Source organism: Cervus elaphus, chromosome 22 (genome assembly GCF_910594005.1).
Source record: "Cervus elaphus chromosome 22, mCerEla1.1, whole genome shotgun sequence".
NCBI lineage: Eukaryota > Metazoa > Chordata > Mammalia > Artiodactyla > Cervidae > Cervus > Cervus elaphus.
The window spans coordinates 35,225,112-35,248,365 of NC_057836.1; the positions used below are offsets into that span (position 1 = coordinate 35,225,112).

The following is a 23,254-nucleotide window of genomic DNA, read 5'->3' on the forward strand; positions in this document are numbered from 1 at the left end:
TAAATTAATGAACATGACTCTGTTTCAAAAAAACTTTATTTACAGAAACAAGCAGCAGGCCATACATAGCTTACTAATAATCCCTTGCAATATGATCATAGAGATAGCAGGTTGAAGCAGTATAAATATCTGACTTCTGACCAACTTGGCTGCTGCTGCTTTCACCATCAGTAAAGATTCTTTACAGTGATATAATGCCTGACCAAACAATGCAGTAGGGTTTCCCAAACAGTGGATTTACTTGCAGACTTTTTTCCTTCTATTTTTTGAGGTATTTGGAAGTTGACGATATTTTGCCACTCCATAAATGGAGCATTTTGCAATGGCAGGATCTCTTTCATATTATTTTGCCAGCATTATAATCTTCCTACCTCAGGTGTAGGTTTGGGGAGTTTCACTGTGCTAGATTTCTGGGTTACTTTGATTTTGCCAACTGCTAAACCTTTAAGATGTCAACACTACAGGGTGCTAGATTTGGTTAGGTTTTTTCCTTTTCAGTTGTATCACTTGAGTTTTCAGAGTATGCTTTGGCTCTGTGTTACACTTGGGATCCATCCTTCCTCATCAAGATGCTATGAAGTTAATATAGAGTTCTTGAGCTGGATTACCCACCTTTTCTTAAACCTCTGTCATTGTGCTTAGGAGAGGTGTGCATGTGTGCTAGGTCTTGTCTGACTCTGTGACCCTGTGGGCTGCTCTGCTGTCCATGGGATTTTCTGGGCAAGAATACTGGAGTTGGCGGCCATTTCCTTCTCCAGGGGATCTTCCCTTGACTCAGGAATCAAACCCTTGTCTCCTGTATTGACAGGCAGGTTCTTTACCACTGGGCCACCGGGGAAGCTTAATAGAGATACAGACCAGATTTGAGCCAGGCTGAGGGAAGCGTACAGTTTGGTAGCAGTGGGCCAGGTGGACAGTAGAAAGGCATAGCAGTTATAATAAACTGAGATAATAAAAGTTTTGAACTATTGGCAGTGAAAATGTCAATCAATTGATTGAGAAATTTCAAAATAAAGTATTGGAAAACAAATGTCTGCTTCTAAAGGTGCCTTTTAAGTCTGGATAGAGTTCGGGTAGGAGAGCTTGAGAAAAGAGGGTTTAATAGAGATTTCAGTAAAAATTTACATGTAAAATTACAGCTGTCTCCATCATTATTAAAAATATTTTTTATTTAAAGAAATTCAACAAATATGAAAAGAAATGCTTTAATGGTTTGATCTGACCTATATTTTACTTATAAATATGTTACAGATAAATGTACCAAAATATCTTGTTTGTCATCATCATATGCTATTTTGATGCAGTATATATCTGTGTGTGTTTAGTTTAAATTTATATGCATGATACAGCAGCCTACAGCACATAAAGGAAACTTCCCATATCCCAGGAGAGCAAGTAACTAAATTATGGCCTTGGGAAACTTGAAAATTTTATATCTGGAAAACTTATGGATTAGGAATTTTTCCACTGAGCTTGCTTCACTGAAAATATCTTTCCTCTCAGTTTGTAGCACTTTGGTTTAGTTCACTTCATCCATTTTTTTCTTGTGATGACTTACTAATTTATTTTCACATATAAAACTTCTAAATGTCTTATGGAAAACGTGTGGAAATATTTTGCTTGTTGTTGCTGCATTTTTCCTAAAAGGAAGTGGGAGAAATTTGAGTCATTAGCATACAGCAATTCTACTGTGTCTGCATGCTTTTAGATTCACAGCAGGTTGTTCAAAATCATCTAGGTAAGGAACCGTGGAATGTTCATTCAAAACAAACTTCTGGCACTGTTTGTATAGAGAAGTATATCCCAAAGTCAAGTCCAAGGACTCATGGGAAATCATCAGGGCTTAGTCAAAAGTTCCCTTGGGATAGATGAATTTTTAGAAAGACGAACGATAACAAAAAAGAATTTGGAAATTGCTACACTGGTATGAAGCAAAGAATTTTGAAAATATTTTCTGGCAGTTTTTATATTATATTTACCTGTGTTTTTAATCCATAAAACACATGAATTTTTAATCCAGAGGAATCTCCAAATCTATTAAAAGGGCCTACATAGATTTCATTAGTATGTGCAATGCCAGTTTCTTTACCACTCTTTGATTATTTAAAACAGGATTAGTAATGTGAATATCAGCTGAGAGATTCTGATGATGTTTGAAATGCCAAGGTTGTCCACATAATTAAATGGCATATGTACACACTTTGGCTGTATTCCAAACCCAGGGATTACATGCCTACATTAATCCCATGTGTCTACAAAAGCTGTTAGGGTAAACATCTGGAATCTTTTACTACCAAAACTAAAATATTAAAACCTAGTCAGTCAAAAGAGCTTCTTACCCACAGATGTCCTACAGAGAGCAATTTTTGTGTGTAATCTTATTTTAAAGCAGATGTGTTAGGAACTAAATATATCAGATGCTTCGGCCACCCTTGAAACGTGACTTTTTCTTTAAGGTAAAAATAAGGACAGGTTAAATGTTGCTGAAGAGTTCAGTTCAACCCCAAATGTTCTATAATGAGACAGACGGGATCAGTTGGAGATCAAATTCTTACTAAAACTGTGTGGCTCAGTTCCCAGGCAGCTACAGAATCTATTGGAACTCCTTTGATCAAAAGAATTTGCTATCTACTCACATAAATACTGAAGCTTAAGTAAAACTTGTGATCTTTCAGGTTGCAACAGAAAAACCACAAATTATTTATATCCCTTTTTGGTTTTACAACATAAAACAGCAAGAATAGTGAGCTTTCCCATATTTTTTCCACTATGTTCCTAAGGTATGCTTTTAGTAAGTTATTATCTCACTCTTTCATCCTAAAGCATATTAAAATTTTTCAGAATACGAATGGTTTCTCTAGAAAAATCACATTATCCAGATTCTTATTTTAGAGGGAAAATGAATGACATGAAGGGTTGTTGGTTTTCTTATGATAGATATAATATGAAAGTTAATATTCCCATCCTCACAGAAATAAACTTAAAGAGTCATTAAGTATTGTTTTGTTTAAGCATATTTCTTTGTGGAGGTGAAAACTGTTTCGTTGCCTTTAATATGCAAACCTGCCTGGCCCATGAGGTGTTTGCAACCCTCCAGGTAAAGATTAACCACAAGGACTAGAGTCAGACTCAGTTCAAGTCCCAGCTCCAGGTACTAGCTGTATTGCATCAAGTTAATTAACCTTTTGGAATGCAGAGTTCCAAAGAATAGCAAGGAGAGATAAGAAAGCCTTCCTCAGTGATCAATGCAAAGGAATAGAGGAAGACAATAGACAGGGAAAGACTAGAGATCTCTTCAAGAAAATTAGAGATACCAAGGGAACATTTCATGCAAAGATGGGCTCTTTAAAGGACAGAAATGGTATGGACCTGACAGAAGCAGAAGATATTAAGAAGAGGTGGCAAGCTTACACAGAAGAACTGTACAAAGAAGATCTTCACGACCCAGTTAATCACGATGGTGTGATCACTCACCTAGAGCCAGACATCCTGGAATGTGAAGTCAAGTGAGCCTTAGGAAGCATCACTACGAAAAAGCTAGTGGAGGTGATGGAATTCCAGTTGAGCTATTTTAAATCCTGAAAGATGATGCTGTGAAAGTGCTGCACTCAATATGTCAGCAAATTTGGAAAACTCAGCAGTGGTCACAGGACAGGAAAAGGTCAGTTTTCATTCCAATGCCAAAGAAAGGCAATGCCGAAGAATGCTCAAATGATCAGACAGTTGCACTCATCTCACACACTAGTAAAGTAATGCTCAAAATTCTCCAAGCCAGGCTTCAGCAATACATGAACTGTGAACTTACAGATGTTCAAGCTGGTTTTAGAAAAGGCAGAGGAACCAAAGATCAAATTGCCAATATCTGCTGAATCATCAAAAAAGCAAGAGTGTTCCAGAAAAACATCTATTTCTGCTTTATTGACTATGCCAAAGCCTTTGACTGTGTGGATCACAATCAACTGTGGAAAATTCTTAGAGATGGGAATACCAGACCACTTGACCTGCCTCTTGAGAAACCTGTATGCAGGTCAGAAAGCAACAGTTAGAACAGGACATGGAACAACGACTGGTTCCGAATAGGAGAAGGAGTACATCAAGGCTGTATATTGTCACCCTGCTTATTTAGCTTATATGCAGAGTACATCATGAGAAACGCTGGACTGGATGAAGCACAAGCTGGAATCAAGATTGCCGGGAGAAATATCAATAACCTCAGATATGCAGGTGACACCACCCTTATGGCAGAAAGTGAAGGTGAACTAAAGGGCCTCTTGATGAAAGTGAGAGGAGAGTGAAAAAGTTGGTTTAAAGCTCAACATTCAGAAAACCAAGATCATGGCATCCAGTCCCATCACTTCATGGCAAATAGATGGGAAACAGTGGAAACAGTGTCAGACTTTATTTTTGGGGGCTCCAAAATCACTGCAGATGGTGATTGCAGCCATGAAATTAAAAGACGCTTACTCCTTGGAAGGAAAGTTATGACCAACCTAGACAGCATATTAAAAAGCAGAGACATTACTTTGCCAGCAAAGGTCCATCTAGTCAAGGCTATGGTTTTTCCAGTGGTCATGAATGGAAGAGTTGGACTGTGAAGAAAGCTGAACACAGAAGAATTGATGCTTTTGAAGTGTGGTGTTGGAGAAGACTCTTGAGAGTCCCTTGGAGTGCAAGGAGATCCAACCAGTCCATCCTAAAGGAGATTAGCCCTGGGTGTTCATTGGAAGGACTGATGCTGAAGCTGAACTTCCAATACTTTGGCCACCTGATGCAAAGAGCTGACTCATTGGAAAAGACCCTGATACTGGGAAAGATTGAGGGCAGGAGGAGAAGGGGACGACAGAGGATGAGATGGTTGGATGGCATCACCAACTCAATGGACATGGGTTTGGGTAGGCTCCTGGAGTTGGTGATGGACAGGGAGGCGTGGCATGCTGCAGTTCATGGGATTGTAAAGAGTTGGACACGACTGAGTGACTGAGCTGAACTGAATTAACCTTTCAAAGCCTCTACATTCTCACTTGTAAAATGAGCACGATAATAGCATTTCCTCAGTGGTTCTGAGTTCACAAGTGTCCTGGCATAGAGCAAGCTCTTGCCATCTGCTGGTGCCTCCTTACTACCACCACCTCATCAAGCAGGACCAGTAGGTACCTGGGGCTCACCTGGTGAAGTAGATAGGAAAGAAGAAGATGTTCCAAGCAGAGAATATTATACATGGTGGGACAGGGAGATTTGGTTGCCTCACAAAGGGAAAGTGTAGTTGAGGAAGGGGCTGGAGTGACATGGACAATGGTAGGAATGTGGACTTTATCCTAAACGTCAGTGAGGAACATTCATGGATTTGAGCATAAGAGGCCTAGATGTATATTAAGAGTGAATGAATGAAGGAATCAATGAGGAAATGAACTAGGATGCTTTTGGATGCATTTTTTCTGAGAAAAAGCTAAAACGAGCTTGTCATGGTATCTTTTTTTTTTTTTTTGGCTGCACTGTCTTAGTTACCTGACCAGGGATCAAACCCAGGATAGTATGCACAGAGTCTTAGCCATTGGACCACCAGGGGAGTCTAGTGTCTGCTAGTTAGGCTGAGTTTGAACACTTATGATTAGAGGAATGAGGCATAGATGGCTTTATATATTCATCTTTTCAGTATTTTCTGTTTTTTCCCCCCTTCAATGAACATTTCTTTTGTTGTTGTTGTTAAAGAAATGTTAAATGTATGAAAAAACCTCTTTTACAACCCAGGTGATTTATTCTTAGCCAACTGTGAAAATAGGTTTGGACTGTCATTAAACCATACAATTTATTAAGCAAGAGTAAAACTGGCAGACAGTCATGCCCACGCAAGAAGGGTCATTGCTTTGGTACAGCTGAGAGAAGTTCATTAACCTTACCTCTGAGAGTTAATAATTTTTATCAATGGTATTGAACAATTGGGAAAATTCCCATTAAAGTTTATAGGGAAACACTGGAGTTATGTTCATGAATCTCAAAGACAGGATGAAGTTCATAGCGACTAATACACATAGAAATTAAAACCAAACTATTTCAATACAGAGAAGGTAAGAACAGTCTACAACAGACCAATTAAAACAACTCTAGCTTCTTGGTGAATCTGCTATGTGGTTTTTAGTTAGATGGACTTTTAAAACAGTTCTTAATCCAGTATCACAAATTTTAATGGGTGTATTACATAGAAAAGATGTAATAAGTAATTTGCTGTATTTGAACCATGTCTCACCCTTATTTGACTTCACCTCCCCTTCCCCTCTGCTTTTTAATAAAGTTACAGGAAGTTGTGCAAAGTTTTCTGAATTTGAAGTGCAGACAGTAAATGCTGGAGGACCTGGCATTAGTTAGCCTATCAGAAAAAAATCATGAGTAATCTTCTAAGAGGATTACTTGTTTGATCATTCCCACTCAAAAGTTTTACTTTTTGAAGTAGTAAGAGTGATGAATCCTAGGTAAGCATAGGGCTATTCCTTCCTGCCTCAGTGGACACATCTCCCATCCCCCTGCCTCAGCCCTTGGCCACTGTATTCATGGAAGCTGAGTATCCTGTCCTCGTGGTGTCAGAGCTGGAAAACAGAGAAACCCTGACCCAGATGATCTCCAAGTCCTTTCAAGTGCAAGAGGTCCACATCCTCTTAAATGTGTGTAATTACTGCTAAAGAACGACCATAGTAAGCGAGATGCGTGTGCATGCATACTTAGTTGTGTCCGACTCTCTGCGACCCCTTGGACTGTAGCTCACCAGGCTCCTCTGTCCATGAGATTTCCAAAGCAAGAATACTGGAGTGAGTAGCCACTTCCTTCTGCAAGAGATCTTCCCGACCCAGGGATCGAACCTGCGGCCCTGCCTCAGCAAGTGGATTCTTTACCACAGAGCCACCTGGGAAGCCCCAGGTAGGCGGAGACTGCCCTAAAACAGAAGGTGGAGAACAGTTGTGCCTGGTGATGTAGCGTGTGTGTTTCAGTGAGCTCTGAATATCACTCTGGAGTAGAGCATATTAAAACCGACTAGTTAGGGGATAATGAAAAACAGTAGCCTAGCACTGTTGGGCCACCAGGGAAGCCCGTGTTTTCCTCAGAGTTTGTTAAATTCTCTTATTTTCATTGGCAGCAAGGAAAAATAGGAAGCAAAGAAAGGCGAGAAACCATCTCAGCCTCTCAATTTAATATGGAGACCAGAACGTTCAGACAGTTGGTGCTGCTTTGTATATCTACATTTAACTTGGGTTATGTCAGGTGTCTTCAAAGGTTTCTGTGGTTTCCATGATATTCCTTCTTGTTTCTGTACCCACATTTTGACAAGAGTTAGAAACAACTGTCTTAATGAATTTTTAGTTCATTGGTGATAGAAACCATCTGAATATTCTTTGTAAATCGTACCTCTGTGCAGCGCATGTTGGGGCAATCTATGACTCACTGTATAGATTCACCTCAAACCTTTTGACAAGGACTTCTCTTTTCTGAAGTGGAAAATTGTAACTGGGGAATAAATAGAAAATTATTTAGTGAAGATTAATAAATGTCTTTTTTTTTATTAGACAACCAGCAGTTGGGTTAGCATTGAACTGATAAGTTTAGCACAGTAAATGCAGGTAATTATCTTCAAAAGCCAATCTGTTTCAGCATCGACAGCCTTGCATGGGCAGGGGACCGCCCTGACTACTTCAGTGGGCTTCTCTACAACTTGCGGTGGTTGGCGGGGGTGGGAGGGAGCGGGGAGGTGTGCATGTACATGTTCATGAACGCAGACTGAGAGAGGGAAGCTGGATGCAGAGAAAGAGCTTCAGAAGAGTGGTCGTGTCCTAAAATAAAAAGCTACCTCTAAAGGTCACCACTTTCCCAAGAGTCAGAGACTAAAGGAAAGTAATGGCCCAGCCAACCTCAATGTAAATTAAACCAGGCCCAACTCAATTCTTGACCTGAACTTGAGTGCCTGTGATGTGTGTATACTTAGGATCTCACTTGCTCTTTGGGATATTGTCTTTCTAACCTACATGTCTCCACCATCACGTAACATACCAAGCCTGTGATTGTCTGTAAACAAGCCATACATAGTATTATATATGTGCTTGAGATAAATTCATGCCACATAATAAAAGTTTGCTCTCTGAATAATGTCTTCTCTACTGTTACACTTTTAGAGTGAAGCTTTGTTTCAGGATCAAAGTCTCAAAGGACAGCTTCCTAACCCTTTTGGAAAGAGACCATTTTTTAAAAAGCAATGAAGACCGCAAAGACAAATAAGCTAAAATATGTGGTTTTGACAGTTTCCTGAAAGCATTTACATTCTCCTTTAATTTTGAGCAGCCCAGACCCTGCGTAATTACTTATGTGTTTTGTTTTGTTTTGTTTTTCATATACTTATGTGTTTTTTATACTTTGTGTTTAAAACTCCAGCTTTTGAGGCATGTTGGAGAGCTCAAAACTATAGAACTAGATATTTGGTTTTTAAATATGTCTTCAACATACACTTTCATCATTGTTACCCAGGGCATGTTAGGGGAAAAAAAAAATTACTTGTATAACCTACTCTTTAATTCCCAAAATTAATTTGGGAAAATAATTCAAAATGCTTTCTTCTTCAAAAGTTTTTGATTTTTTTTTTCTTTAAGCCTATTTAAAAGGGAACATATTTAATTTGCTTCATTTCCAAGCAGATATAATTAGTGCTCAGTGAAGCCTCATCTCCCAGCACACAAAACTAGGACATTGCTTTGTCTCTTGTTGGTTTTATTTAATTTGACTTTAGTGTCTTCACAATGAATTTATTGACCTGATAAATTACTCCTTTGTTTTCAGAGACAAACTCTTTCCTATCACTCTGGTCTCTGTTAGTTTTTTCTACTTAGAGATTTGTGGAACATTCACAGATGTTCATTCTTCCTATATGATTGTAGGACTTCGTTTTTTCCATAGAAAATATTTATATTCTTCCAGTGTGTTTTGAGTTGTCTTTTCTTTTAAAAACTACGTTAACGGCACTTGGAGCGTGATGTATTGGAATCACAGGACTGGGAGGAACATCATAGGATTTCCTCATGACTGAGCTGGAAACAGGATCCAAGGCTGTGGGTTACCTGTGAGGTTCCTCCGCCAGTGAAATTGAGCCTACTGCTCAGGATCAGGCTCCAAAGGTCAGGAAGGGGACTTTCACAGCATTTTCCAGAAGCATTAGCTTTGCTAAGTAGGCAGGTCAATCTCTGTTCCTTGGCTTTGTAGGCAGGTGTAAGTGGCCTTTTGATTCATCTGCTTATAGTTCCCTTGTGATAAATTGGGGGAGATGATAGGGGTCTGAATGGCGAGTTTTATGGTACATTCTATTAGGGCTGACAGTTAGAGAACTGGAGATTAGAAACCTGAGTTCTTATTAACTGAATTCTTGAGCAGTTTAGTTAACCAGCTATTTTGGTGTGTTTTGTTTTGGTTTTGGTGGTAGGAAGGGGTGTTAACAAAGTCATCGTGATAACTGCCTTGCCTAACTTTATAAATGATCTAACACTATCAACACTATTTGAATCTTTCAGGGTAAAAAAAGTATTATCTTGAGGTTTAATGATTCCCACACTGTGGTCAATCGTTTAAAACATCATGGTTTGTAAACAGCAGTAGTAATTAATGATTTCCATGTCATCTGCTCCCGATTTTTCGAATAGTATGATTTCATGTCAGTGCTCTTAGCCTGTTACCTTCAAAGGAATCTTCCTGTGGCCTGAGAGTTGAAAGGGTGCCTTTTGCTTTTACTTGCTGTTTAGTTCTTGAGTGGATTTATTTAGATAAAAGATTATACGTGCTCAGTTGTGTCTGTCTGCGCTGCTACGAACGGCAGCCCGCCAGGCTCCTCTGTCAGTGGGATTTTCCAGGCAAGAACACTGGAGTGGGTTGCCATTTTCCTTCTCTCCTTCAGGGGATCCTCTTGACCCAGGGAGCGAACCCATGTCTCCTGCCTCTCTTGCATTGGCAGGTGGATTCTTTACCACTCAACCACCTGGGAAAGAATTATAACTACTGGCTTAATTTAGAGAAATCAACTAATTTGCCTAGATTTAATGAGTAACTATAAAAAGAAAAAAGAATATTTGTTATTTGTGTCTTTTCTGTATAATCACATTTTGCTGACTGTCTGATCCCAATGGTACCATGATTAACAAAGAGCATGGGAATCACATTGTATGTTTAAAATAATTTTATTTCCTTGACTTTGATTATTCTCTCCACAAATTTGTGTTGGATTCATTTAAACAGTGGCCTTTTTGTTTTGTTTTTGGTAATAGTCACATTTTTTTTAGTGTTTTTAGTTTTGAATAATGACTTTAAACATATTAGTATTCTTACGTTTTTTTCAGCATTAAATGACATTTATTGTTCCATACATCTTGAGACTCAAAAAGGAATGCTAAATAGACAGGCAAAACTCTAAAACAATGAAGAGAGAGCTCACTTCTTTCCTAAGTGATTGGTACAGAAAACATATGGTCATACAAAAGCAAAGGGGAAAGGACAGAAAGGAAAGCTCTCCAGCTGAGGGTCTATACAAGTAAGGGATATTTTCAAGCCAAAGATGGAATATTTAAAGACAGTACATTTTTTTTAATGTCAACCCCATTTATGAATAGTATTCTTACTTTTTAAAAAGGAATTTAGCACATTGTTTCTCTCCATAATGTAAGATTTATGGTTCAGTAGCTAAGCACACCGGAGAAGGCAATGGCACCCCACACCTTGCCTGGAAAATCCCATGGACGGAGGAGCCTGGTGGGCTGCAGTCCATGGGGTCGCTAAGAGTCAGACACGACTGAGCGACTTCACTTTCACTTTTCACTTGCATGCATTGGAGAAGGAAATGGCAACCCACTCCAGTGTTCTTGCCTGGAGAATCCCAGGGACGGGGGAGCCTGGTGGGCTGCCGTCTATGGGGTCGCACAGAGTCGGACACGACTGAAGCGACTTAGCAGCAGCAGCAGCTAAACACAAATGATTGGATAAAAAATTAGCAGCGTCAGCTCTTCCACTGGAGGCCTACATGCCGCCTCTGGGGCCGCCGCCATGTCTCTAGTAATCCCTGAGAAGTTTCAGCACATCTTGCGAGTACTCAACACCAACATCTATGGGCAGCAGAAAATTGCCTTTGCCATCACTGCAATTAAGGGTGTGGGGTGAAGATATGCTCATGTGGTGTTGAGGAAGGCAGACATCGACCTCACCAAGAGGGCGGGAGAGCTCACCGAGGATGAGGTGGATCGTGTGATCACCATTATGCAGAATCCACGCCAATACAAGATCCCAGACTGGTTCTTAAATAGACAGAAGGATGTGAAGGACGGAAAATACAGCCAGGTCCTGGCCAACAGTCTAGACAACAAACTCCATGAAGACCTGGAGCGACTGAAGAAGATTCAGGCCCACAGGGGGCTGCGCCACTTCTGGGGACTTCGCCTCAGAGGCCAGCACACCAAGACCGTAGGCCGCCGTGGTCGCACTGTGGGTGTGTCCAAGAAGAAACAATGTGTGGGCTTTGTGTTAATAAATAGTTTATGCAGTTAAAAAAAAAACTTAACAGCTTCATTCTCTTAATCATTTTGCCACTATTAGGTAAATTTTGAACAGTGGGAAAATTTTCAAAAGGAGTCCAAATTTAGACTTCTACTAGCGCTTCAGCACCTACTAGTGCTGAAGACACCTCTTGACAGTGAAATCATCTGTCCTGTGTTACAACGCAGAAACCTCCTTAGTCCCCTCCCCACCCCCCTCCCCCCCCTCCCCCCCCCCCACCCCCGCAATCTGAGAGGAAACTCCTTAGGTCTTGAATCAATCCTTGATTCCCCTTTTATTAATGAGGTAACTGCTGACTCTTTATTGGACTTTGACTTTTCATTGTTTTCTGAGCACCGAATATATAGAACTAACAAGTGTATTTTATTTCATTTTTTAGACCATGATTAGCATAGTTTTATTCTGTATGATTTTTTCATAGTTATTGAAATTCATAGTTATTTCATATATTATAGAAATTTCATATTATTTCAAAATTTAATAATCTATCTTCTCTCCTGAATATATTGTTATCCATCACATTGAACACAAGCCATGAGTTTTTTTACATTAGTTTTCATATATACAGCTTTTAGAGTATTTCATTGTTTAATTTATTCTTTAGAGAGTCGTACAGTTGCTTCTTTGGGAATTCAGATTAATATTATGAATTTGTGGAAATTTAAGTAATCAGATATGCATAAATCTCCTGGCTTTGACTTTGGGTGATTATATAATTTGAACAGTTATCTACTGGGTAATTCATTCATTAATGAGCATGCAGTGTGTTTACAGGATTAATAGTTTTGAAGAAGGGGGTATCCTGACTTCTAGTTTAAGCTATAAACAGAGTGTGTATATGTGTACATGGGCACTTGTGTGAATGTATGCACATATGAATAATATAGGTACATGTATATATACATAAATATATACACATACATACGTGTGTGTATACACATGTATGAATTCTCCAGACAAGAATACTGGAGTGGGTTGCCATTTCCTTCTCCAGGGGATCTTCCCAATCCCAGGTCTCCCGCATTGCAGGCAGACTCTTTACCAACTGAGCCACCAGGGAAAGCGTCATACACATACACATGTGTTAAAATATAAATTGCTAGATCTAAAATACTAATTGTCTAGGTCAGTCTTAAAGTGAAAGTATAGGACAACCCAATATAAATTTGTACAGTAATTCTAAAGAGAAGCTGTTTAAGGGATAATTAGCATATACATGAGTGAGTTTTATAGCTTTATGTCTCCTCTCTGATGCTTCAGTGTGTTGGATCTGTCTTCTCAGCATGAGGTACAAATTTGTAATTTCGTTGGATGCTCTAGAAAATACTTATTGCTCTTACAAATTCAAAATACCTAAAACATAATTAACTTTTCAATTATGGCAGAATCACACTAAGATAATGAATTGCTAACTTTGTGGGTGTTTTGGCATTTTTAGAGTCTAGTTTTAAAAATGAGTTGAGGTATATGTTAATTCTATCCTGAAATAATATTAAGTCAGAAAGATCTGTTTGTCTTTTCCCTACCTAAAGAAGCTAAACATAGAAATTTGAGAACTTGCTGACTGAGAAAACAAATAATGTATTTGAAGGAACAGTTGGGTAAAGAGCATGTGTTGTATTTACTCTCTATTTTCCAGACTATGAAATGGGAAAGGATATTAACCACAGCCTGTCTATGGGTTTATTTATCTCCATAACTTAAGTTATTCAGATAGGTAGTTCATAAACCAGAATCTGAAAATGGCTTGAAAAGTCTGTGCTGTTTACTTTTATCAATTCCTTTGTTTTGATTTCATTAGATTCCTTACATTCTTTTTCTTAAAAACCCTCTTAGTTTGTAGGGTGGTGCTTGTGTTTCTTCTTGACTGGTGACATTTGGCCTATTTTGATTAATTTGTTTTTAGAGAGGGAGAAGCTTTGCTTATGTGATAAGGTGTTGAGAAAGAGCCGTGTCAGAAGAATTTTATCCTACGTTGATTTTTTTTGCCATTTCTGAACAACATTAGACATTTTTTGCAATTATTTTTCTGTCTACTCTTTCATAAGTGTGATTTACTTGCACATTTTGTTTCACTAATTATTTTAAAACTAATATTTCTAAAATTATTTAAATGAAATGTTTTATTTGGAGTTCCCTGGTGGCCTAGTAGTTAGGATTCTGGGCTTTGACTGCATGGACCAGATTCAATCCATGGTTAGGGAATTGAGATCCTGCAAGCCACATGGCACACCCCTGCCCCCCAAATGTTTTATTTGAGATCACATGGAAGCCACAAATTGTAGGTTAAAACAATAGTTTTCCTTCTCTAGGTATTGACTTGGGATATATTTAAGAACTTTACAATATGGTGTAATATTCACAGTAGCATTTTTAATGATAAGATGTAACATTTATTCCATCAATAATGCACCGTTTTACTGACCTTAAGATACTTGAATGCCCGTTTTGTCCCCTCTAGGTTCACACTGACACTTTCTCACTAGTACTGTGCTTTTTTCCCCTCAGTTAGCACCCATGTTACTCTGCAAACACATGGTGCATCCTGTGTGTGTCAGCCACTGCGCTGGAGTGTTCAGGAGGTAGAATGAGAATCAGAGGAGTAAGCAGATAAGCACTTTGAGAGCTGCCGTGGTAAAACCAAGACAGCGCTTTGGAAGCACAGGGGAGAGTAGCCACCTCCAGTTCAAAACAGGAGCCAAAAGACTGGGGAATGATGCCCGGAAGGAGGTTGCAGTGAACTTGAAGGATGTGCAGGAATCAGAAGTGTTTTCCAGTGAAGGGAGAACAGTGGATGCAGGGTAAAGATGCTTGAGAGAATGATATATTCAAAGAACTGAAATATCTTGGAGCTGGGAGAGTTGCAAAGTAATTAAGTGGTGGTACATCAATGACCAGAGGGCAGCAGAGAGTTATCAAAGGACTTTGAGCAGGAATATAGAATCAAATTTGTGTTTAAGAAAGACCTTCTGTAGCAATAATGTATAAAATGAATGTGTAGAAAGAGAGATGGGAGGGAGGACAGAGGGATCAGTTGGCAGGCCATCACAGGTTGGAGCAACTCCACTCCAAGCCAGGTGGCCTTGTTTGTAATAACCAAAAATTGTAAACAACCATGCTGTCCATCAACAGAAGATAGCTGAATAAATCGTGGTTTATTTGTACAATGGGAAATCCTACTGCAGTGAGAAAGAATGAAGTACCTGCTATGAACAGCAATGTGGATGAAGCCCAGCACACATACCATTACCAAAGAAACCAGGCACCACTTCATAAGATAGACCCCATTTATGCAGAATCCAAAACCAGGCAAAACTAGTCTGTGATAAGAGGCCCCTTCAGGGAGGGGTCAGGATTAGGAGAAGGCTTCTTCTTGATCTTGGAAGTGTTTAGACATGAGTGTGTTTGCTGTGTGAAAATTTATCACACGCAAATTGCTGAATTTTTCTGTAGTATGTTTTACTTTAATTAAAATGTTTCTTCAAAAATCAGCTTTTCTCAACTGCTAGGCACGTACATTACCCCAGGACCATTCCCAACCCCCTTCTATCTAGTGAAAGTGAAAATGTTAGTTACCTAGTTGTGCCTGACTCTGTGACCCCATGGACTGTAGCCCACCAGGCTCCTCTGTCCATGGAATTCTCCAGGAATTCTTCAATTTGTGTTTCTTACAAGTTGAATATTTATAGCAACCCTTCATCGAGTAAGTCTGTTGGCACTATTTTTCCAACAGCATCTGTGTCACATTTTGATAATTCTCAGAATATTTTAAACTTTCATACTATTATTGTATTTGTTATGGTGGTCAGTGATTTTTGATGTTGCTATTGCAAAAAGACTCAGATGGTGGTTAAAGTATTCTTTAAGGAAGGTGTGTATGTACATTGTTTTTTTAGACAGAATGTACCACACACTTAATAGACTTTGGCATAACATTTATATTTTCTGGGAAAGCAGAAAATAATTTGTGAGCCTCACTTAATCGCTGCTGCTGCTGCTAAGTCGCTTCAGTTGTATCCGACTCTGTGTGACCCCGTAGATGGCAGACCAGCAGGCTCCCCCGTCCCTGGGATTCTCCAGGCAAGAACACTGGAGTGGGTTGCCATTTCCTTCTCCAATGCATGAAAGTGAAAAGTGAAAGTAAAGTCGCTCAATTGTGTTCAACTCGTAGCAACCCCATGGACTGCAGCCCACCAGGCTCCTCCGTCCATGGGATTTTCCAGGCAAGAGTACTGGAGTGGGGTGCCATTGCCTTCTCTATCACTTTACTGCTATAATCACTTTATTGCAGTGGTCTAGAACCAAACCTTCAATGTCTCCAAACTATGCCTGTACTTTAAAATATCCCCAAAAGATGTACCTATTTTTGTACATCATCTAGGGATTTCATTACTTAATCAACTTATATTTTCTTCAGGAAATACATAGAATAAGCAAAATAGTTTTTGGCTCTTAAAGGTTAAACTACCTTTTCAAATTGTTTGAGTGGATACTTTTAAAATTTTCTTTCTGTGATTTGATATAGCTCTAGTTTAACAAAGATTCTTAGAGGTCACACCTGTTTAATTTTGCCAAATATAATTTCTGCCTTCCATACTTTTAAAGCATTCGTACTTTTGTCAACTGGTCCCGGGAGAAGAAGGCCTGGGAAGGCCAGGGAGCCATGGGTAGCATGAGACCGTGACCACCTGTGTGGTGTGAAGGGGTGTAAAAGTGATGGAAACGGAGACCAAGGCACAGAAGCAAACCAACCAGCCCAGGTCAGGGCCTCCAGCGGCCGCTGCCACCGCCCTCTTTGTAAGCCAGTTCCTGCTGGCAGTGGAGAGCCACTGGGGGATCTGAGCGGACGTGTAAAGTCAAATTTGTATTTAAGAAAGACAGTTGTTACCCTTGCTCTACTGTGTTAATTAAATCTTAAAATTGAAGTTGTAAAGTTTTATAGTCTAATAACCACTTTGACAGTCAGTCAAAGAAAGGTGCTCACCTTTTCCTTAATTTTATATACTTATTTTATTACTATTTCTCCTCAGGTTATCTTATTTTGGCCTGGAAATGTTCATATACTAATTTAGCTTAGAGATACATACCTGAAAAGGAGCATGTTTGATATATAGTGGTAGTGATGGTGGTTTATTCACTAGGTTGTCTGACTCTAGCAACCCCATGGACTGTAGCCCACCAGGTTCCTCTGTCCATGGGAATTCCCAGGCAAGAATATTGAAATGAGTTGCCATTTCCTTCTAGGGAATCTTCTGACCCAGGGATGCAACCCCTGTCTCCTGCATTGCAGGTGGATTCTTTACCACTGAACCGGAAGGGAAGCCCATGTTCAGTATATAGAGTTTGTCTGTTTAAGTCACCATTGTAACTGTGTGGGACTTCCCTGGTGGCTCAGAGAGGAACGCGTCTGCCTGCAATCAGGAGGCCTGGGTTCGATCTCTGGGCAGAGAAGATCCCCTGGAGAAGGAAATGGCAACCTACTCCAGTATTCTTGCCTGGAAAAACCCCATGGATGGAGAAGCCTGCTGGGCTACAGTCCATAGAGTCGCAAAGAGTCGGGCATGACTGAGCGACTTCACTTTTGTAACTGTTAGTCAAAAAGTGTTTTGTCGAAAAGTTTATGCACTTAATTCATCATAGCTGTAAAAATGGGCTTGTTTGTCAGAATTAATGGACTCGATGTTTGTGATATTAAGAGTGAGAAATCTATAGATGAAAAATACATTAACTTTTATCTTATATTAAGTAAAACTATGGGTTTCATTGTGGAATGTCATTAATGCTAAATTCAGAAAACAGATTCCCTTTACTTGAGTGGAGGCTATAAAGTATTGAACATGATTTAATATCATGTAAATGGATGAAAACCAACAATGAAGTAGCCCATATCTCTTTGGGTATGGAGAAGAAAAATAACTCTGCCTTGCACATGGCTTGTTGTAGTGGAAAGAACATAGACTCCAGAAGTCTGAAAGCATTTGGATTCAGACACCGCTCTGTCCCTGCTTTACTGAGACGAGGGTGACTGGCAGGAACCTCAGGGATCATGTATTCCTCACTACGTCTGATTGGATCATTGAACATCAGCTCCGTGCTTCTTCTCAATTCTGCGGCAGTCATTAGGCTGAGCATGTTATTCACCCTAGCGGTGTTAGTGGCGCAGGTGGTAAAGAACTTGCCTCCTTATGTGCAGGAGACATAAGAGATGCAGGTGTGTTCTTTGGGTCGGGAAGATCCCCTGGAGACAAAAATGGCTACCCACTCCAGTTTTCTTGCCTGGAGAATCCCATGGACAGAAGAGCCTGCAGTCCATAGGTCACAAATAGTTGGACACGACTGAAGTGACTTAGCACACATACACTCAAATCATTCAGCCTAGTGGTATTAGAATTAATAGCTCCCACGGTCCTATCTACCTGATGACTTTCTCTTCTGAGCCAGGACCAATGATTACAAATGTCCCGGCAAGCTTTACTAGTAACTTTATTTCATCAGTATGAATAAATTTTTTTTGTCTTTCAAAATACTTCAAGTAGAAACTGGGAAGACAATCACATGTAGAATAGTTAAGTAAAAAACCTTGACGAATACACTCATTTGGTTATCAAAATATAAAAAGCTGAAAATAATATTGCATTTGATACTTTGAAAACAGCAATATTCTATTCCAATGACAAACCCAAAGCAGATCCTAACTAAGAGTTAAAGCTCTTCTATTCATACAAGCAGCCCTTAGACAGGAATCATACATATTTTTATCCAGAATGGTCTCGCCTCCCCATCCTTACTTTTCTTTTTATTCTGTAACTTTTATGGAAATTATTCCATGTGTTTATGTGTTTTCCATAAATAAATTTTTGTTCAGAATGCCACTAAGCACCCACAATCAACCTCAGACAGTATCTAAATCATTTTTATACAAGCGGAAATAGCCCAATGAGGGGTCTCAGGTTAAGTGAGAGGCGTGGGTGGGTTACTAATCGACATGGAATGATTTTGTCGTTTGATCAGCACAGTGACATTACTGAAGGCACTTTGAAAGTTGGCCCCACCCAATAACCAACCCTTGGGATGCCAACCTCATGGTCCCAGGATCCTTTCTCGAAGGTGTGCATGAAGCACGAAGACTCACCAGAAGGGTGAGGAAAGGCCCTGTCCTTGACCTGGGTCGGGTGCCGACCAAAGACAGCTATGTCCTTGTACAGCCAGTGGGAACACAACGTGTCCGGGCATGGCCGTCCCCCACAGCTGTCCCCCAGGGCACACGGGAGGTGGGTGTGGTGGGAGGTGGGTTTGGGAGAAACTGACTGACTTGGATGAGGGGCGCACAGCACCCCCTGGAGGGACAGAGTCAGGGAGTTGACCCTTAACCACTGAGCCACCACGGCCTCCAAATCACCACCCTGGGTTCATCGCCCTGTCTCTGTTCTTTCCTCCTGGGCCTCCTCGCACTGGGGCTGGGAGGCCTGGGTGTCTTCCTGCTACTCATTGTTGTAGAAGTGCGTGGTGGCTCACACTGGGAAACTGGCTGACGCCTTCTCCCCGGGACTCTGCAAATACTCTTGACACTTAGAAATGGGTAGCTGCAGTCTTTCAGGATGCTGAAACCCCAAGGCCCCTTCAACCCAAAGGTTTGTTGTTCACCCCATGGCTCAGGCTCGCTTCCAGTTCTGGTGGGTTCAGCATCCTGAGGGGTCAGGATCCAGAGTCTCCATGCAGACGGCTCTCGGGCCTGCGCGGGGGCAGTGGTCCCCGGGCACCATCCCTGGCACAGTGACAGACACTGCCCCGTGCCTCCCGGGCGCTGACAGCCTCCTCAGATGGATCTCTTCTGACCTCTGAGCGCGCACCCTTCCAGCAGCCGCAGTGATTGGCCATGCCTTTAACTGCCCAGCTGAGGGCGCTCCAGGATAAATAAATTTTTTAGTAGTTAGGAGTATTATCAGATAAGGATCTGCCACTTGCTGGTTTAGTGACTCTGGCCTAGTTACTGATTCCTCTGTGCCTCAGTTTCCTCATTTGTTTCATAATAATTCATGTCACATAGATGAGTATCAAAAGGATTAAATAAAATTTTATATACACACGTTTATCACATATATGATACATGTAAATATATACACACTTAACTTTGCATCTCTCACATAGTAAGAGTTCGGTAAGTGTTAGCTGTTTATTATTGTTGCTAGACTAAGTAACAAGGACATGCTTTCATTTGAAGTGTTTGGTTTACAATTGAGGTACCTTGATATATATGCACTTTGGTATCTATTTAAGGAGAAACAGCATGAATCTGGGCTTCCCTGGTAGCTCAGCTGGTAAAGAATCCGCCTGCAATGCAGGAGACCCCAGTTTGATTCCTGGGTTGAGAAGTTCCCCTGGAGGAAGGGCATGGCAACCCACTCCAGTATTCTTGCCTGGAGAATCCCCATTGTCAGAGGAGCCTGGCGGGCTACAGTCCATGGGGTCACAAAAAGTCAGATAGGGCTGAGCGACTAAGCACAGCACACAGCACAAATCTATTTGTGCTTCAACCTGTCTTAAAATATCACCAACTTTTCAGTGACTGTTTTACTAGAAATACATTATACCATTATTGCTCACTGCCTGTTTTCTAATGAAGTTAAAGGAGAGCCATGAAATAGCATGTGTAATAAAAAGCATGATTTAACTGATGCCAGAATTCAGGGTTTCATATTAAGACTTGGAGAGTGTGATATCTTTCCTGGTCCTGAGAGCTCCAACAGAAATTAAACCGTCACAGAAGGTGGCTCTACACACATCCCTGAAGCTATCTCTAAAGCATCACAGGGTAGACTGGGACATCTACAGAAGGTATAACTGTAAAACAGATGACTTTTTAAATTTTTTTAATTTTATTTTTAATTGGAGGATAATTACCATATTGTGATGGTTTCTGCTATACTTCAACATTAAACAGCCACAGGCGTACACTTGTCCCTTCCCCCTTAAACCTCCCCCACCTCCCTCCCCCTCCCACCCCTCTAGGTTGTCATCGAGCACTGGCTTGGGTTCCCTGCATCACACAGCAGATTCCCACTGGCTGTCTCTTTTACATAGGGCAGTGCATATGTTTCAATATATTGATTCTTTACTGTCCGAGCCACCAGTCCTAGCTATTGTAAATAGCACTGCAGTGAACATTGGGGTGGGTACATTTGTCTTTTTCAATTACAGTTTCCTGAGGGTGTATGCCCAGTGGTGGGATTGCTAGGTCATATGGTAGTTTTATTCCTAGTTTTTTTAAGGAATCTCCATACTGTTCTCCATAGTGGCTGTACCAATTTGCATTCCCACCAACAGCGCAAGAGGGTTCCCTTTTCTCTATACCCTCTATAGCATTTGTTGTTTGTAGACTTTTTGATGATGGCCATTCTGACCGGTATGAGATGATATCTCATTGTATTTTTGATTTGCATTTCTCTAATGAGCGGTGTTCAGCATCTTTTCACGTTGTTTATTAGCCATCTCAAAACAGATGACCTTATGTTCCATTTTTTCAATAATACGGCAACACAAAGTGGAACCCAGTGGTATCTTATTTTTGTATTTTTAGATTTTTTAACCAGTAGAATCAAGTTGTAAGGTCACCCACTATCCCACCTTCCATGAACATTTAAGAAAATTGGCAAAAACAAGCCACATTCAGTTTTTTCATGCTAATTTTCTTACGTCAGTGGCAACCCCCATTTTATGGTCCAACTGTTTTCATTAGAGTTCTTAACAGGAGCAGCTCCCTCAACATCTTCTATACTGGGCACTTAATTTATCTCAATATGTGTTAAGTTTAATTATTTAATTTCAGTTTTCAGAATAATCTAAATTGATATTACTCCAGAGATTGGCTAATGCCTGTCCATGTGACCTTGATCAAATGATAAAGTTTGGCCAGAGCTCAGCCTTCTGTGTTCAGTGAACTGATTATACTAGTTGTTGGACAGCAGATTGCTAACTCTGAAAAGCAAGATATCTGTACATCTGGTTTCCGTGAACTCTCTGAAGTGAGTGCCCTTATGTGTCTGGAGAAAGCACCATCATGTGGCCATCCCTCCCTGGCATGTCTAGGTGTAAGGAATCCACAGCTCCCTTCCTCACCCTGCAGAGCCAGATTATTTTTGAGTGACATTGGTAGGCTTGTGACTTAAAAGGGAAAATATGGCAAGGCTGGGACAACAGAAAAAAAGAAGAAGGATGCATGTGTTGAGGTTAGTAGCATTCATGCAGAATGGTGGCGTCCAGATGAAGTTGGCTCAGGGTTACTACCACTTGGAAGATTTCAACCATCAGGAATTGGCTTACAGTCAGGGCTGTAGAGGGTCTTGGAGGCCCTGACCTAGCCTGAATTGTCCATTTTTGTGTGTTGGTCTGGGTTCCCTTCCGTCACTTTGATGACATGCCTTCAGACTAGCCAAGCGGCCTTTGTCTCATGCCACCCATAGCTCCCTGGCTTCTCCACGCCTTGTTCTCCGGTGACCTTTCTCAAGATACGAAGTTCCAGGTTAAATTCCAAAGCAGAACACTTCCCTTATGAGTATTCTGTTAGCCAGAAGTCAAAGAATTCAAGCTAATAAACATGTCTTTGTGTTTCCTTGGGGTATCAGAATGATTTTACAAATGGTAACCATTTTGAGAGGATTAGGGAATAAATTACTTTTTGGTGATGTCAGTATATTAGACTGATAAAAGGAGTTATTTAGAAGAGCTTGCTTTTGAGATGAACTTTGGTTACTGGAGAAACATCTGTTCTCGAAAATGGATAATTAAAGATTTTGCTTTTTCTTAAATTATAATTATTGCATAGAAATCCTGTATTTCTCAATCAGAGCTTCAATTCACAGGTCAAAATCTACCCGAATTGTTAGTTCATATGTAAGTACTGTCCTGGCAAAGTACTGTACTCCTAAACAATTTTTGGTAACTGCTATTGGTTTACACCTCTCTCTGTGGGAGAAGTCTCCGTTTCAAAATCATAGATGTGGATTTAACCTTAAATTTGATTCAGAAAAATATAGTTGTCAATAAGGTATCTAGAAATGAGCTTTCAATAAGAAACTCAAAATTTCATGCTAAAGAAAAAACTGAAGTTGCTAGATACATTTATTTTTAAAATTTATTTTTTAAAAAAGATAGTTCTTAGTAGAAGGATCAGTATTTTCATATCAATGACTTTAGTTTTTTTTAAGGCATTCTATTTCTCACAAATGTCACTTGAGAAATTATGCATCTTGGTTGAAGTGATATACTCAGGATTTGAATCTCAGTATGCTATCACCCTGATCAATGTTCCCTTGAAAAAAGTGGCTTATTCCAGGAAGTAGTTTTTAATAGTGTGAATTTAAGGAAATGCCAGAAATATCTAAGAAGCTTTGCTTTATATTTAAAGCAAGAGTTAAAAATCACCACAAACAGGCAAGCATATTTTATTTAGGGACTCTGTAAAATAAATGTCAACATAATTTTCTAAAACTGGAGGAATAATTTGTTGGCACTGAAAAATAAATGTGATGAAACACTTATTTTGCTAAAATGCACATTTATTTATCATAGGTTCTCTGAACTAAAACTGTAGTCTCTTAGCATGGTTTATTAATAGTTGATTTGCCTCCTCTTTCTCTTGGAATGGCAGATTTGTACCTACTGTCCCATTGTTGTTTATTACTAGAAGTAA

General features: G+C 40.0%; 1 protein-coding gene and 1 pseudogene across 4 annotated transcripts in view; both read left to right on the forward strand.

The window, feature by feature from the left end:
* The window catches only part of RASSF8 (Ras association domain family member 8), a 128,293-nt gene that overhangs the window by 77,407 nt on the left and 27,632 nt on the right, over positions 1-23,254 (forward strand). The window lies entirely within an intron of this gene.
* Positions 11,008-11,564, forward strand: LOC122680211 (annotated as a pseudogene). Its single transcript, XR_006336660.1, has one exon. The product of XR_006336660.1 is annotated as a 40S ribosomal protein S18-like (transcript).